The sequence below is a fragment of the Equus caballus genome, chromosome 23 (assembly GCF_041296265.1).
Source record: "Equus caballus isolate H_3958 breed thoroughbred chromosome 23, TB-T2T, whole genome shotgun sequence".
Lineage (NCBI taxonomy): Eukaryota > Metazoa > Chordata > Mammalia > Perissodactyla > Equidae > Equus > Equus caballus.
The window spans coordinates 56,151,946-56,167,518 of record NC_091706.1 but is presented as its reverse complement, the minus strand read 5'-3'; the positions used below and the strand labels follow the sequence as shown (position 1 = coordinate 56,167,518).

General features: G+C 34.7%; 1 long non-coding RNA gene across 1 annotated transcript in view; it reads right to left on the bottom strand.

Annotated features, from left to right (window-relative positions):
• Positions 1-15,573, bottom strand: part of LOC111770189 (uncharacterized) — a 96,024-nt gene that overhangs the window by 54,053 nt on the left and 26,398 nt on the right. The window contains exon 2 of the long non-coding RNA XR_011431446.1: positions 3,923-4,205. This is a non-coding gene — a long non-coding RNA (uncharacterized lncRNA). The remainder of the gene's footprint in view (positions 1-3,922; positions 4,206-15,573) is intronic.

The following is a 15,573-nucleotide window of genomic DNA, read 5'->3' as shown; positions in this document are numbered from 1 at the left end:
TTATATCCAAACATATTAGCAGTTATCCAAAGATATGAGGTATAACATCAATCGAGAGAGAGAGTACTTGCTATTTAATGGATCCCATTCACTGTGCTAATAACCAAATCCAAAAGCTAATGTAGGACATACTTACACTGCAAATAAAATGATCAGTGTTAGAAGCTTAAAATAAAACATGATCGCAACATTTTTGTGTAAAAATGTTCCATCACCTCTACTGCATGACCCAGAATTTGTGATGTAAATAATTTACAATAATATAAGTGAGATATCACCTGGTGTGTGTGGACCAGAGATAAATTTAGGTTCAAAAATGAGCGGTGGAAGCCATAATGAGTTACAGAGGAGAAAGGTGGCTGCAACCAAGGAAAGACACATTTGATTTCTGACTCTTCTTTTCTTTAACACTGTCTCCTCCCCATCCCTAATAAATGACAATATTTGATTGATATTTGTACACAGGAAACATTTTAAGGGTCAGCTTTTATTTTTAGTTGTTGCGATCACATATAATACTTTATAGATAAGCAGCATATGCACACCTGTTCACTGTTTTTTATTATGTTTGTTACAAACAATTCAGAGAATAGAAATTCATCTTTATGTAGCAGTCATCTTGTCTTATGCATTGGCTCAAATACAGACTTATTTATATAATCATTATCTATTCATTCATTTATTTATATTTTCATCAAAAGTTTACTGAGCATCGACTGTGGGTTAGGAAACATGTTAAGCGATCAGGTTACAAAGAAAACTAAGACAAGATTCCCACCCACAAGGAGACTATTGTATTCATTTGAGGCTTTATATTTTTCAAATACTTTCACTGTATAACTGCTTTAGTCCTCCCAGCAACCAAAAGTAAGAAAGTCAGGAATGGGACGAGTTACTGTGCAGAGATATATGGTAATGAGTATCTTTTCTATCACGTTAGCCTCTATTTCCACTGTATATAGAAAACATCTTTATTTGACTATTGAACAAGAAATAAGAATCTACTCCTAGAAAATGCCTGATAGGCACAGGGACACAGATGAGACAAAGACCAAATGTCACTATAATTAATACTATGATTTTATTCTTTTTTCTAAGAGTGATAGAACTACCTTCATGTCGCCACTGAGTAACTATCCATCTGCATTGACCTGAAGGCTGCAGGCCATAAATACATGAGGATGAAGATGACAAACACGAAATCAAAGAAAAACATAAGACCCATTACTCACGTGGGCTTCAGAGTTTCTGCCTGCTGTATAAACAACACTTTTTCTTTAAAATACAGAGACAAAAGTGACATACATTTTAAACACACACACCTTTAATGCAAAGGAATTTATTGATGTTCATGCCTATATTGTCTATCATTCTAATCAACGACAGAACAAGTGGAAAAAGAGCAGAGTAACTATTTCTAAATGCCATGTTTCATTCATTTAAATATTAGAATTAGTTCATATTAAATAAGAGGCATGCTAATACATATATCATAGAATTTCTTGCTGAAAGGAATACTAGAGATTATGTAGTCTAATTCTTTTGAATAATTTTAACCAAGTGGATGTGTATTCAAAAGAATTGCTTAAAGTAAATCTTATATGAAACATGAAAATATACAACACACAATACCAAAATTGCTCTAAGGATACTGGCCCCCTGTTCTACATTCTCTCCCACTCCAACCCTCTGCCATCTACAGTGGGGATCTGCAGAACCCCTGGTCTTCAAGGGAGCACTGTTTGAATGTTACTGATTCTTGTCCTGATCTCTCACTTCATAGGGAAGACAATGATGCTCAGACAAGTGGTGGGACTTACCCAAGGTCATCATTAGCTACATACAGACCACGACTTAAATCAACTTCTCTTGAAGTTCATAGTAATAATAACAATGTTGACCTTATTTACTCTGTTGCAAACCTGCTATTGGGGGTTATACGTCTACAAGACAACCATTGGAATGCTTCATATCTCATCAGAAACCCAACGAGAATGGTCAGAAGCATAAGACTCTTCCCTCTTCCTTTATATCCAATTTCAAGTGTGTCCTAGGTCCAGAACTCACATAAAACTTCTTGCTTCAAAGTGTAACTACTCACTAGTAAATCCAGGGATTGTGTTAATACCAGAAAGATCTCAGAAGATGGTTGCTTTCTCTTACTTTATATCATCCTTATGTAGGCTATGATTTGTCTTATTATTTTAGGTTGGTTTATCCCATTGACACAAACATTAAGGTCACTCTCACTAGTGAGGAGAAGTCACTGTGGAGGAATAGACATCTCTCTAGCTAAGGAGAGGACACACGCAAACAAGCAGGCAGCGGAGACACAACTTCAACATACATTCCGTGATTTTGATGTGTTTGTTTTAACCCTTTTCAAATATGACTTAAATTGTTTTTTGGTTGGTTGTTTGCTTTATTAATAGGCAAACCTCCCAAACTGAAAATACACGTGTAAGAAACGAATACGAAATTTAGGCTACTCATCAAAGCATTTTCTTAGAGAAAGAAAAAAGGATCCTCGCTTGGAGGTTACATTCTGATGTACTATAAAACTTTCACTTTACAAATTGGCAATAACACCAAATCAAGTTACAAAGTAAGTGAAAACTCAATCCTTTTTACTCCTACACTATATTGGGAGTTGTTCCCATTGGGCAAAAAAGAAGAAAGCCCATGCCGATGTGCGTGTGTATGCTAGTGCATATGGCCTCTGAAGCGCACGTGCTTTTCCATTTAATTAAAACGCTCCTCTACAGTTTTATTAATTTACATCAGCAGTTAGACATACATTTTCTTCCCCAACATTAATGTTAAGGAAAGTGTTTTAAAGCCCTCTAGAAGAATAATTTCCCAGTAAAGCCAGCATATCAATCCCTGAACATACTCTATACAAGCAGGGAAATATAGCTGGTTTAGATGCAGCACTAAACTAGGTAGAAAAACAACAGCCCAACTGTTCCTTTATACCCAAGAGGAAAACACTGCGTGAGAGAGGGGGAGAGAAAGAGAGGTAGAGGGAGAGAGGGGAAGAGGGAGAGGAGAAGAGAAGGGAGGGTAGAAGGGGGAGGGAGAGGAAAAAAGGCAATTAAGCTAATGCAAGTTGGGTGTCACAAGGTTATAGATATTTCAAGAGCTGAGCAATTTACCGTCTGGAAAAGGAGAAGAGCTCTTGCATAAAATGTCCCCCAGTTCAGATTTATTATGCTTTTAGTTGTGTTATATGTGATACAATTAGCAGGAGGTGCCAATAAGGCGTTCTCTCAAGGACGTGGTCATCCCGTGCCATCTGTTATTAATTGCATTGTCCTTTCCACATCCAGCTAGAGGGGAAAAAGTTCTCTGAGAAACACCTGCAAATTCTCACCGCGCAATGACTAGAATTTAAAAATACTTAAACAAAGGATAGGTCACATCTCTAAAAACTGCCCACTCTGAGTTGAAAAAGAAAGAGAAATACATAACGGATCCTGATGCAATAGAATTCTCAGTTACTCGGATTGTTTTCTGCCATTGTATTCTGCTACATTAATAGCTTTTCAGGCAACATAATATACTACATAAATGAAAATGAATAATCAGAACATTCTCCTAGAAATACAGCCATTCTCTATAGGGCTTAGTGAAGATTCAGATGTTTAAATAGATTTTTTATAAAACCAGGAAACAAAGATAAAAAAATTGGGAGTTTTTTGTTTTGTCTTGTTTTGTTTTAGCTTTTGGCATTTGGGGTGATTCATATCAGTCTTATGAATCCAGTTCTGAAAATTAATATTCCTATAAATATGCAAATGCTTTCTCAATTTGGCACCTATTTTCATAGATATAATTTCAAAATATGAATCAGTAAAGGATGCCGTTAAAATACAAATAGCTATTGAAACAATTTAAACTAATTTCAGAAACACTAACTTACTTTTAACCATCTGCACTGCCTGTTCTTTTCTGATTCCACTCGACTTGAATCTTTGAAGCAGGCACCTGCTGCAGCCAGTCTTGTTCTCTGTTCTCTTGTTTGAACAGGAATGAATCCTCCCGATGCTACAGGGTGCAGCTCTAAAGCCCTTCACAGGGATGTTTTAAAAGTACTTTATGACCACTAATTCAAAATATCTTTAACAATAGCATAGAAATTCTTTTGAGGAGCTGAGATGAGGAAGTATTTTGGAGAAAATGAATACTATTTAACTGATTCTTTCCTGGAAGAAAAACAAAAAGTATTATGTAGCATAACTACCTACAGTTCGCTTGACAGTAAAATTACCTACCTCATCTTACTGCCTAGTTGTACCAAATTCAACTAAATTCTATTTACTAAAACTTGGCGAGAGAAAACAAAATCTTCCTCAAAAGAGCATCATGAGTTATGGCTAATACAAGAAAATATAAAAACAGGGAAACATTTTCTTTACACAAGCTTTCAGATACTAAATTAGGAAAGTGCTCTATGCCTATAACATATTGTTATATAAAAATCTGTAGTAAAATTAACTTCATGTATCAAAAACTCAAATAGTAAAAGGTTATTCTGAAATTTGGTTAAAATTGGTTCATTTTATGGCAAAAAGGTAATTCCCTTGCACTAGCATCCCCAGAAACTGCTCACTTTTGTATACTAAGCATACTTCCCTGTTTGAGCATATAATCTTCTCTCATTTGTTGGTTTTTCTGAGATTTGCTTCACTTTTCCCTCAGTTTAAAAAATATCCATTTGCTGCCGTAATTCTCATCATTTATTTCACTTTTTTAATTTAAAAGCATGTGATTTGATGGTTATATTACTAAATTAATTCAAAGCTCTAGAAAACCATCCCCTGATGAATTAACAGATGTAAATGCTTCCATTCTCATGACCTCTATTTTAGATATATTTAATCCAGCTGCATGCCCAAACTGCTTTATATTCTTAGCCCTTCTTTCAGAAAAAGAGAACATCCATTCCTTATTATTAAAAAAGAATCTCAAAATAAAATATTGCATGAATAAATACATTGCTTCAGTCAGTAACTACATTAATCCTGTCTAAACAATGATTTTTATTGGCATGAATCCTGCAACTATCAATCAAAATATCAAACCACTGAATTCCCTTCCTTTCCTTTCTTTGCTTTCACGCTTGTATCCTGTTGCCATTTGGTACTACTTTTAGTTGACAGCAGAGTCAAGCAAGTGACTTTAGGGTCCCAGAAGTGAATTAGTATAGACTGAATATGAATCTCTCCTAGGGGATGATTCATATTAGAGCAATGATCTGATAAATTGTTCTCTTAAGAACCTAGCCTTTAGGTCCTTAGTCACCGAGGGACAAAATCTTTGAATGTCCAATGAATAGTTCATCTGAAAAAGATGTGTTTTAGTCAGCACAGCTTAATATGAGATAATAATATGCCATGACTGTCAAAAATGCTAATACAATCTTAAATAGTATTCACAAAGGTGGAGCAGACCCTTGACATATGCAAATTCAATATCCTTGCATTAGCAATTCATGTGTGACCACGGAGGTACATGATATGTATTAATTTAAATGGCAATAACAATACCTACATCATAATTGACAGTTAAATGAAATAATATATTTAAAGCCCCCACTCTGGACCAGAATTCTATTTAGTATACAGGAGCCTAATCAACCGCCCAAATTATACTTCTTAGAGGGTTGGATTTCTTTTTTTTAACTGTTGGTGAATTTTTAAGCTTTTAGCTATATCTTTCAAGAGTGCAAAGGTTTATATCATGGTGTGCAGAAAATATAGCAACAAAGTGGAGAGGTGAAAGCTCAATTTTTCCTGTCAGAAAAGACAAAAGTTTGAGATCTGGCCCTCTCAGTGACTAGATGCAAGTCTGTAGGCTAGTGATATAACCAGCCTGGATCTCAGTTCCTCAGCAGAAGAATTGACTGTAATAAAATCTGCCTTATGAAGGTTCTGGACAAAAGGAGAACTAAATCATCTACAGCCTTACTGCGGGGCCTAGCACATAAGTGATAAATTCTTGTTAGCTGGGATGATAGTAATGTAAGAGTAGTTATTAATAACCCCACTGGGCACTAGTCAGATCTTTCTGGAGTCTCTATTATGTTTTGGCCATGGTACATACAAGGAGACATTTACAAATCAGAATGATTGAATAATTAGATCTCAGGAAAACCAAGTCAACTGAGAACAAATGAACACTTTACCCAGACAGTAATCTATGTAAGGCAGTGATAATTTCTGCAATCCAACGTTTAGTGTTATTATATGATAGAAAGTATAGACCAACTCTGTGAAGTTCCAGAGGTTAAATGCTAGCACCAATGAGCAAAAGCTAGCTGCATTCTCATTTCATCTTAATTTAAGGAAAATATTTTTCAGGACAACAATATTAACCCATCTGCACAAATTAGAGGACTGCCATATTAGGTAAGAGGATGCACTAAATAACTTCTAATTCTAAATTTCTGTAATTTCCTTGTATCTTGTTCTCATGAAGATGCTGTTGACATTTTCTTCATTCATTCATTACTTTATTGAACATATCCTAAAACAGGCCCAAACCTAGGTGGGTATTATGTTAGATAATATTGCTACTTCCACTAACATTAAACAATATTTATTGTGCACTCACTATAAGTTATGTCCAGTTGTGTTACATGGATTACTTCATTAATTATCATAACATCGCTATGTCTATACCCATTTGAAAGATGTGGAATCTTAGGGAAAATAGTTTAAATAGCCCCTTGGTACTAGAAGCTAGAAGTTGGCAGTCTGGGATATTTTGTTGAAAGAAAAAATCCTTATCTAAAAGTTAACAATGATCTGGGCAGACCATAACAGAAAATACCATTTTTCCTAGTCCCAATCTATGTTTAAAATGGAATGCTCATAGCTAATTTCGATTTTCTCCTGATTTAGTTTTGCTTTCCCCCAAAGACAGGAGATGTTTATTAAAGAAATATTTTTTGATGTCATCTGAAATCTTTACATAAAAAAACATCTTGTTAAAAAAAAGTAGTTTTTGAGAAAAATCTTCCAAGGGTGTGTTAAAGTTCCATTTTCCTGCCTTATTGCACAGAGTGTCTTGATCACATTGACACAACAGCTTTATGGACTTCATTACAAACATCAAACATTAACATAGCAAGACCCTCAAGATGCCTTTGAAAGATTTTCCTGAATTTTCAAGATTTTGATAATTTTTTACACAATTTTTCAGTTGAAGAAAAGTGGAAGTAAAAAGAAGAGATTTTAATTGAGCTTTTGTTCAATACACTGAAAGGTCCCAATATTCTTTGCTTTTCCAGTTGATCCATTTTCCGAATCTTTGTAGCTACTTCAATTTACTATTACCCTGTTTGTTGTAATAAGTAGGTTACAAAGTTTTCATTGCTTCCTTTGTATAAGCTGTGTGCACACTCTACTTTTTATTTCTTCTGCACCAACTTGAAGCCAACTGAAGCCCACTAGAGGAAGAAAAATAAGAGAAATAATCTCTTATGTCTAAAAAATGTCAAAGACTTTATAATATTTATTTTCTTTTTGGTTTACAGTTTTTGATTCAAAAATATTCCAGACAGTTTTGGAACAAATCTGTATAATTTTACCTTTCCCTCCCAAAACTAAAATGCCCTTTGATGTGCTTTTGCTATCAAGATTGAGGTTGACATCTGGGAAAGGATGATATAAGAATTAACCCCCAACTTTAAATCAGTGCACGTGTCTATGTGACATACAAAAAACAAATGGAACAAAAAGAAATTCCTGTGTCCCAAATGAAAAGATTGTTTAAGGACAAGGTAAGGACTAATACAGAAGAAAAAGAGATCAATCAGTCCATTAACATGGAAGTAGCGAGTGAAATAAAGTGCCACAGTGAACGTGCCACGGGGGAACAGAGGGGAAGACCTCTCTGTTAACACAGAATTGAGCAAGCAACTTGCCAGTGGAAATACACTGAGATGAACAGAAATGAAATAGATCATGTCCTATGCCTAACCTTAACCATACACAAAACCCTAATCATAATTCCTTACACAATAACCCCTCATTCTAACCCCGACAGAAATGCCAGCTTCCTGAATTGAAACACTGATTTCCCAAACAGATGTCAGACATTAGCCACTGGCCTTAGCTGCCATCAATATTAATCAGCTAATCTTAACATTAGCAAAACATATGCATCTTAAGGTTGAACTTGTGCTACTATTATGTGGAGAACAATTATTAGCAAACTCAAATAATTAGAATGATGCCAGCACATATATTGTCAATTATAATGATCTTTAAAAAAAACACAGATGTCTCTCCTTGTTCTATGCAGGACGTTATTGCCACTTAGAGTTTATATGCTTGAATTTCCCAAATACATGGTAACGACACGTGAAACATTTCTTTCCCAAAAATCAGTAAGAATAGACTTTTTCAAGCTATTAATTATCTTTTATTATCAAAAGGCTCTTAATTACTAATTTACTAATGGTTATTATTTATGTATAGAGATTTCTAAAAACTATAGCAAGACTATGTTGTGTGCATAAAATTTGCTGACCATCTCTGTTTTAGTTGGTTTTTTTCAATCCTCTTTTTAGTAGTTGGACAACTAATTACACATAAAAAATGTTCTGGAAACTTTTAAATAAAATGGTCTTATTTAAGAGAAATGAAGTTGTTTTGTGCCACAACAATAGAAAATTTTATTTTTCCTAATTTTGACATCAAAATGGCCCCAATTCTACTTTTCATCTGGTCTAGCAATGTCTGAGTCTACATAAGAGGGGTCTGTCAAACTGTCTAAATTTTGTGTTTTTCCTTCTTTTCAGAAACCAACCACAACATACATCTCCATGGACAATTGAGCGTTTACAAGCATTTTTGTGATTATTGCTGCTAAGGGCAATGATAAACATAGTAAATTATTTCCTCCCATAATGCAATATGAATCAGATTCTGTGCAATTCTCAGACACACCCCTTAGTAGCTGGACTAAAGAAACAGCCCTGGTTATTCAGAAGTTCAAATTGTAATGAAATCACAAACAATTTCATTCATTCACACAACAAATATGTACTAATGCCTACTATGTGCTATACACTGAGCTAGGCTGTGACAATACCTCATTTATCAGGCTAAACAAAGCTCCTGCCTTTGTAGGGTTTAGTCTGTACACAGAGCACAAGTTAAACACAAATGCAGCCTTGGTATCTACCATCCAGAATGTCAGTTCTACATACTTAAGGATTGTTCTTTATTAGGGATAATATAAGGAAAAGGCGGGTATAGGAGTGTGAGCAAAGCTTGTATCATGGAAAGCAAAAAGGAAGAAAAGGGCTAATAGCTCAGAATGGGAAAAAGGATAGATAATAAGATGGTGGTAAATTAATGTGTATTCATGAGATCTTTCCCAGGCACACAGGAATTTGCTCAAATCACAAGAAGGTTTTGAAATAAAATAAAGGTCAAGTTATAAGAGAAAGGACAGAGTGAGGAGGCTTTGGGGTTCTCTGCCACAGTGAAGTTTTGGGCCTCCCATGGTTTTCACTTATGCTAACAATGCAGCCTCAATTACCAGAGTGATAATTGAGAACTGGTTTTATCCATAAGCATTGCAAAAGTCATTAAGAATGTGGCCATAGTCACAGGATGGTAGCAATGCTAATTTTGGTCCTATGAATACATCAAAAGCTATGGGCTATCTATAGACTGTGTCCCCTACATCTGGGCACCTAAGTAGAATCTTGAGAAACAAAATAGACACATCATGGCCTTGGCACTGTTTTATTTTCTTTCCTTTATATAAGGAATTGAACTTTAAATTGGAGTACATAGATGCTAAGCGAAAGGGAAATTTGGGATTCCTCAGGCAATAAGAGTACATAGGCCTATGTAACACTGTACCAATTCATTACACAGACGCCAATAAAGTTTCTGCTCCTGAGGTATTTTCATTTGTAAACATATGTAATATTTATAATTGTTTTACTTTTACTCCCAAACTGATAACCTTCCCTGGAGGAAAATACTTAGGAAGGGTATAATTACTCTGAAGAATTTTTGCCTGCTCTTATAAATGCTTTGATGTATCAAACATATACTAATAAGCACATACTTACAAAGGCAGATTCTATAAGTCACACCAGGTTATATGGACAATAGTCAAAAGGCCTAAATCAAATTAGAATTCAGAAGTTCTTTCAAAACAATAGAAAATAAAGTAATCTAACTTACCTTTTCTAAGTGCACGTTCATCATACCAATGTTCTCATAAAAGCGCCAGATTAAAAGATGCTAAGAAATTCTCATTTTTAGAGAGGGACAAGAGGAATACTCAGACCTGTTTCTGCTTTCTACATTCTCTCTCAAGGTATTTCACAACCACCTGAGTGTTTTTTTTGAGAATGAGAGTATACAGTTACCTGTCTATAGATTTGTTCGAATAAAAGATGTCTAACTATCTTCTAAGAATTGAGCTGACCAGATTTTACAGAGCCAGGGCATATGGAGGGTGATTTCTTTTCCTTTCGTTTTTTTAATTGAGTTCATGATAGTTTACCTCATTGTGAAATTTCAGTTGGACATTGTTTTCTTGTCTGTCACCACATAGGTGCACTCCTTCACCCCCTGTGCCCACCCCCAACCCCCTGACCCTGGTAACCACTGAACTGTTTTCTTTGTTCATTGTTTGTTTATAGTCCACATATGAGTGAAATCATATGGTGTTTGTCTTTGTCTGCTTATTTTGCTTAGCATAATACCCTCCAGGTCCATCCATGTTGTTGCAAATGGGATGATTTTGTCTTTTTTATGGCTGAGTAGTATTCAGTTTTGTGTATATATATATATATATATATATATATATATATACCATATCTTCTTTATCCAATCATCAGTCAATGAGCACTTGGATTGTTTCCATGTCTTGGCTATTGTGAATAGTGCTGCAGTGAACATAGGGTGCATATGTTACTTTGGATTGTTGATTTCAAGTTGTTTGGGTAGATACCCAGTAGTGGGATAGCTGGGTCATATGGTATTTCTATTTTGAGTTTTTTGAGGAATTGGAGGGTGATTTCTTAATTCACCATGATACATTTAAGAATCACAAATAGAAAAATACTCTTTTGACTTTCCATTTTTTCAAGATAGAGAGACAGAATCACTTCAAAATACTTACCAGTGACAAAGGAATATGAACTATATACCCTAGAAGTAGATAAAGAATTATTTCTTGGAAAGAGTTAAGTGAAAACAGCCTGCCAAATATGGTAAGTCAACTAAGAGTAAGGCTAATGGAAGTGAATTGTAAATGGCAGTTGTCTGTCTGTCCATGCCACCTAGCCAGATCAACAGAAAAGTCTGACCTGCTTCCCATCCTATGTCTGCATTTTCCATCTTTTGTACTGGAAACACATGACTCTGTTAAACAGATATCTAAATATTGCATAGGTATTTCTTTTTGAAGATTCCTTTGTTGATTTATTCAACACATGTTTAATGAATACTAATTATGTGCCTGGCACTGTGCTAGACAGGGGTGTGGAACTGTGAATAAGGTAGCCATCTTCTTTTCATGGAAGTTACAGCCTGTCTAACACGGTTAACAATCATACTTATGGTTAAACACGGCTCAATGCCTACATCAATTTACCTCATCTCTCTTCCCAGGTTCCACCAAAGTGATGTGAACTTGTTATAAACCCCAGGGTAGAAAATAAGAAAACAGAAAACAGCCCACAAATTATTTCCACTGCTGATGGAAGAAAGCATACGGAGAAGCAATAACTGGCTTAAAAGAATAGAAATGATAATATAAATGCGTATGGGGCAAGGGAAGCCGAGGGCTCTGCCTTCTCTTGGAGGAATTTGAGCGAGAGAGGCTTCAGACTCATGGTCATTGGCTCAGCTGATGGCAGACTTCAGGGCAGAGTTGAAAAAACAGAGAGATGAACTAAACAGCTACATTTTGAACTGCAGCATGTTAGTGTGTCTTTCCCTCACCTCCTATTAGAATCCTGGCAGCCAGGCATAAGTCCCCATTGCTAATAACTGATCTAAACTCACCATCCAACCAACACATACCCGGGAAGTGAACTGGAAAATTATTTGGCAAGGAACTAAATGGCACATGGAAACAAACAAACAAAAAAACCAGAATCATACTGAAATTTGAGGGCCCCCAACAAAAAGGCTGACTCAACAACCTGTCATTCTACCAAATACATTTTTTAGGGAAACTCAAAATGTTTATTCATGAATTTTCATTCAGCTCCCTTTAACTTACAGTATATGTACTTTGACAACAACAGAAAATTGAACTATCAAATTTCAATTGTAAATACTGACATAACAGCTTAAATAGATTTCTTAATCACTATGTCTGTATGTATTCTCCCACGTTCCTACTGTCTCCATCCGGTCTGAGAGGCTGTCTCCCTCTCACGCTTCTCCCCTCAGCAGGCTCTTCAGCACAGAACAACCTCGCAAAGGTCAAGTCTTCTTGCCCAAGGTAAGTGGTCAGTATTCGAGTCTTCTTTAGAAAACGTTGTGCTGGGTCTCACAGGGCGGCCTTTGTGGATTTTAGAAGAACTGGAGGAGTCATCAACATCTCTTGGAAATCATGGACTCTGAGAAAAGTCACCGCATGATATCAACTTTGGATGTAGTTTCTGGAAGTTACCATCAAATGCCTCCTTTTGGGAATGAAATGAATGTGTAAGTGTGTCTGTTTTAGTCTTGTGGGACAGGGACATCTTTGGAACTGAGGTATTTGTCTATTTGTTTCAGGTAAAAAATGGAATGTGTAAATTAGTACAACCATTCTGAAAGCCAGTTTTCTTAATTTAAAAAGCCAGTTTAGCATCAACTACTCAAGTTGAATAAATACACACTTTCTGACCTACCAATTCTACTCCTCCAAATATACCCAAGAAAATGTGTCCACTTGTATACCAAGAGACATTACGAAAATGTTCACAGCAGCATTATCTGTGGTAGTTCCAAAAGATAAATAATCTAATGTCCATCGACATTAAAATAGATAAAGATATTATAGCACAATCATACAATGCAATAGCATTATAGTGAAAATGAATGAATTACCTTGACTCAAACACCATAGGGGAATATCAAAAATATTGTTGTGTGAAAGAAATCAGACAAGAGAATACATTCTTATAATTCCATTTATATATTCTTCAAAACTAGACAAAACTATAACAGTGTTCATAGGCATATGCTTTAGTGGTAAAACTACAAGAGAAAGCAAGTCACCTATTTTCCAAAGTCAGGAGGAAGATTACCTTTTAGGGAAGAATAGAGATGAGAAGGGGCACAATGGAGGCGTCTCAGCATTACAGATGCTCTATTTCTTGACATAGAGTTTATCTGGCTGTTCACTTAGGGATAATTCATTAACCTGTACTTTTGGGAGGAATTTGTCTGCAACTGTGTTACATTCCACAGCCAAAAAGGAGTTTTAAAATATGGTTCCATTTACTTTTTTTTCTTATGTTTCATATAAGGATTAAAAAGAGTTGAATAAAGATAAGATTTATTGATGATTCTTAATGCAAATGTCTAAAGAACTCTACTTGAATCAGACAAGCAAATGGAATATGACCTTTGGTTACTTCTGTGTGGTTATGTGAGGCTTACTCTCTGCCAATTTATTTTAGCCCATTGTGTAACTACCACCAGTGATTATTTCCAAATGCACAGGTGTACTCATTATGACTCCTCCGAAAGATAAAAATACCAAAATCCTCGCCTCCACGTAAGTCAGTCTATGCTACTTCTTCCTTGCTCATAAGATTTAACATACACAATTGTCGAAAACAGGTATTATTGGACCATACGATGTATCAAACAAGGAAGAAAAGAAGTCATTTGTTTCAAAAAAATACTGTCGTAATATTTAATACTGTTATGGACCACCATAACAATGGTGTTCATTTTGCATTGACTAGGCAGATACAAAATCTTTTTTCCTCATGGACAGTTAAGCAAATATGTAGTATATTACCTGTCTGGTGTGGTCATATTACTATTTTTATTTGTTTCTAATAAAAAAGGAAGAAATGCATGCACATGGATATTCTATTAAATATAAGGAAATTGCCATTTTATTTAGGGATATGCATATTAGTTATTTTATTTCTTAACAGTTATTTCTAAATTCCAGAGGGAAAATGTTTTCCAAACTTTTTTCAAATATATTGACTATAGAAATATTAATTATTTTTGAGTTATTTCTAGATTTCTCAAAGTATTTTAACCATGTTTTAAAAGATGTGATAAGTTTGCAACAAATGCTTTTATTAAAATATAAGAAGCCTCACAAATAAATGTAAACTTAGGAAAGTATATTTGTCATTGAAAAATATGAATTTATGGTATTTTAAAAGATTATTGGTTTATTGTTTAAGTCAACTAATATGAGGCTGACAATAATAACAGACTGAAATGCATCATTTGTGTACATAGAGAGAGGCTTATAAAAACCGAAAATTGTCCCCTTAGGATGAACATGCCTCTGACAGCATGAAATTTTAGGTCAACTTTTAGCTAGGCTATGAATAGGCAAACACTTGTACAAAAATTTGAATACTTGGTGTTTGAATTAATATGTCGCTTCAGCAAGGAATGTATTCCTCATCACCACAGGCTTTGGTTACATCTATACATTAGTATAAAAAACAGCACATAACAAGGTGCTTTGTCATGCATATAACTTTGAGCCAGTAATGCAATTATTAAGCAATTAAACAATAGGCATTTATGGATGGTTATTAACTCTGTTTAAACACAATACTTGGGTAAATACATATGTATGTGTGTGTGTGTGGGTGGGTGGGTGTGTATACATATATATATATATATATATATATATATATACGCAAACAATACCCACCCACCCACCCACCCACCCACACACATACTTGGTTAACTATATCTATAAACCATAAGCTAGAGATGGTAAGAAGTTTGCCTGATTAAGGTTAATATACCTAACTATTGATTGAATATCAATTGAATAAAAATGAACCTTTTTCTTATTGTTAGGAAGAAAAACTCCAATAAAGTGATGAATATTTTCTTGACTAGAATTATTATTCTTGATAATGAGCTGTGTTCTACGAAAATGAGGATTTAATATGTAACCAATTAGTAAAAAAATTAAGCCAATTACCAAACACAATTTTCAATGTTAAACATTAATTAAATTCTGTAGTATTTTTTAATAAATGTAATATGAAAAAGTGAATTAAAAGAAAAGGTCAATTTAACCCATTAATCAAAATAATGGTGTTTATCATTTTATATAGATATATTTTTATCAGAAGAGTGTTATACATGATAAATTACTCATGCGTTATTTTAAGGGCTAATTTACTGTTTGGAATTCTAATCATGTTTTATGCAACAGACAAATAGATGTTTTTTGTAGTTAATGTTCAGCTGACACACGACTAAATATCATATGGAATAATACGGTAGAAAGGAGATTATTGAAGACTAGTGCTGCATGAACACTAAATCAAAATTGTTCATTCAAGTTAGAGAAAAATACGATAGAGTTATAGAAATC